The sequence below is a fragment of the Elephantulus edwardii genome, unplaced genomic scaffold, assembly GCF_000299155.1.
Source record: "Elephantulus edwardii isolate Elephantulus edwardi_28Jun2011 unplaced genomic scaffold, EleEdw1.0 scaffold00017, whole genome shotgun sequence".
In the NCBI taxonomy this organism is placed as follows: domain Eukaryota; kingdom Metazoa; phylum Chordata; class Mammalia; order Macroscelidea; family Macroscelididae; genus Elephantulus; species Elephantulus edwardii.
The window spans coordinates 21,266,705-21,269,920 of NW_006399767.1; the positions used below are offsets into that span (position 1 = coordinate 21,266,705).

The 3,216-nt window shown below is 39.8% G+C and overlaps 1 protein-coding gene across 2 annotated transcripts in view; it reads left to right on the forward strand.

Annotated features, from left to right (window-relative positions):
- BTBD9 (BTB (POZ) domain containing 9) overlaps positions 1–3,216 on the forward strand; it is a 553,349-nt gene that overhangs the window by 24,395 nt on the left and 525,738 nt on the right. The gene's annotated exons all lie outside the window — the stretch shown is intronic.

Genomic DNA, 3,216 nt, shown 5'->3' on the forward strand with positions numbered 1-3,216 from the left:
TTGCTATTGTAAACAAAGCCGCGATAAACATGGGTATACATATATCTACTTGGATGTCATTTATGGTCTCTTTAGGGTATATTCCCAGTAGTTGAATTGCTGGGTCAAATGGTATCTTTATTTGCAACTTTTTGAGAAAGCGCCACAATGCTTTCCATTGAAGGCTGCAGTCCTTGACATTCTGCAGTACGCACTTCAGGTCCTCCTCAGTTTCAGCAAGCAGGGTTGTGTCATCTGCATAACGCAGGCTGTTGATGATTCTTCTACCAATCCTTATGCCACATTCCTCCTCGTACAGTCCAGCGTCTCAGATGATCTGTTCTGCATACAGATTGAAAAGTATGGACACAGAATACATTCCTGGCAGACACCTTTCCCAATTTTGAACCATTCAGTGTCTCCTTGCTCTATTCTGACCACTGCCTCTTGGTCCAAGTATAGGTTTTGCATAAGCACAATCAAATGTTCTGGGATTCCCATTCTTTTCAGAGTTAGCCACAGCTTGTTGTGATGCACACAGTCCCACGCCTTTGCATAGTTAATGAAGCACAGATAGACATTCATTCCTCTGGTACTCTCTGCTTTCTTCCAAGATCCATTTGACATTAGCTATAATATCCCTAGTACCATGACCTCTTCTAAACACAGCCTGTATCTCTCTCTCTCTCTGTGTCTCTCTGTCTCTATCTCTGTGAGGAGGAATGTGGAAGAAAGAAGAGAAAGTCAGTAGGACGGCAGAAATTAGTGAAGGAATGGGTAGATGAAATGTGTAAGGTGCAAGGGAACTTGAGATGGGATGGGGAGATAAAAGTAACAGATCAATAATAATGATTTAAAACAAAATTTACATGAATTGTATAAAACAATGTACATGAATGAAACAATCTATATGAATAATTGATTGAAAGTGAATGATGGTATACTTTTTTAAAAAAACAAGATAAAAAGGAAAGTCTTACCCAAGTAATTTTGCTCCAGTGGTTGTGTGTAATTTATCACTGTGCTATACTGCTTTATTGTAAAACCTTTAATCCTTTTAATTTCATTGTGAATATAAGACATTCTTTCATGAAAAGTTACAAGATGTGTTTAGGATTAGGGCTTGTTTTGGAACTTGATAAGGAAAAGTTGTTTGGAATGATGAGACGTGATGTTTTTAAAAAACTTTTTATTGTGGTTTTAAACAAAAGTTTACAGAAAAATTGGTCTTTCATTCATTCATTACTGTCTGTTTTCCTCATTTCCCTTTTCTTCCCCCTCCCCAGCCCACTTTACAATGCACCTCTTGTTCCAGATTGTTGTCATATATATATATAAAACCTAACAATACATTCCTTTCAGACTGTCATTCTCCTCAACTGCTCCAGTGCTGTGTTCATTATCTGTATACTTCTTTTTTCCTGTTGTCCCCCCAACTCCCATGTCAGTCATTTTTTATAACAGGGGTATTATGCATTATTTGTCCTTCTGTGACTATTTTACTCAGCATAATATCTTCCAGGCTTACCTATGTTGTGTATAGTGTTTTACAAGTGTACAGGTTTTTTCAGTGCTGTGTAATATTCCAACATGTTAATGTTTTTCTATCCATTTATTTGTTGATAGACAATTGGGCTGTTTCCATCTCTTTGCTATTGTTAATAATGCAGTGATGAACATTGAGTGTACATACATCTGTTTGAGTCATGCCTCTGGTTTCTTTAGAGTATATTTCCGGTAGTGGGATTGCTGGGTCAAATGATCTTTCTATTTCTTTTTACTTTCTTTTTTCTTTATTTCTAACTTTTTGAGAAAGCACTAGGCCACCTTCCATTGTAGTTGTACCATTTTAAAGTCCCACCAGCAGTGAATACGAGTTCCAGTCTCTCTATAGCTTCTCCAGCATTTGTTGTTTGCTCCCTTGCTGAATTTTGGTATTGTTGCTGGGGTGAAATGATATTTCATAGTTTAAATGGATTGGTAAAGTAACTGGTGTGATGGGGGTTGGTGTGTCAGAATTCGAGAGACTGGCTCAGGACAGGGAAGGATTCAGAGCTGCTGTTGCTATGCATTGCAGGCAACTCAACCAATAACACATTCTATGAGGTTTGGAAGCAGGAGTGGCATCCACTTCCTAAACAACTTGCCTCCGAACTCTATGAACTTTGATAAATGTCGATAGGTGTAGAGGGGCTTTAGGCCTTTTGTTCATAGGGTCGCTGTGAGTTGTGCTTGACTCGAAGGTAATCAACAACAATAACAACAATTGAAATTTTAAACTTTGCCTCTTTTGCCATATAAAACTCTTTGTTGTCAAGTAGGAACCCACTCCTAGCTGACCTTTGAGCAGGTTTTCAGAGACTATAAATCACATGAGAGATTTCCCTTCTTTCTTCTGTGGACTACTGGTGGATTCAAACCACCAGCGAGGCTCTGCTTTTGGATTAGCAGCATGATAGGCCACCAGAGCTCCCTGAGAATTTTTATTACATAGAAGCAGAAATAACCACAACGAGATTTTAAGATGACAGAAACCCTTTGAACTTAATTAGTGTTGTATATATACACTATAGAGAATTCTGGTGGCCTAATTGGTAAAGAGCAGCACTGCCAATCTGAAAGCAGGTGTTTAAATCTCCCAGCTGCTCTTTGGGAGAGAGCTGGGCAGTCTCCTCCCACGTGACGTACTATCTCGAGAACCCCATTGGAGGGTTATCCATGAGTCCATTCTGACTTGATAGCACACATCACCAGCAACATATATAGTGTAGGTTGTAATGACCACAAAATCTAACCCACTGCCCCCCCCCCCCCTTTTCCATTAAATTTCTTGTTGGGTACTGTCGAATTGGATCCAACTGGCGCAGAAGGAGATTGCCCCTCCTTGTCCAGAGGAGCTTCTGGTAGATTCAGATGGCGTGCCTTGGGGATTGCAGTGTAGCATCTTGCCACTAGGCTACCAGAGCTCCCTACCCACTGCCATTAAGTCGATTCATTGGATTTCTGAGGCTCTAAATCTTTACATGAGGAGATTGCCTCATTTGTCTCCCTGGAATGGTGGATAGATTTTAACCACTGACATTTGGTTAACAACCTAGCATGTGAAGCACTATGCTACTAGCCAGATAAACTCACTGCTGTCAGATCAGTTCCAACTCATAGAAACCCTCCATTGGGTTTCTGAGGCTGTCGGTCTTTTTTAAAACCTTTCCTTGACTTTTTTTCTTTTCTTTTTTT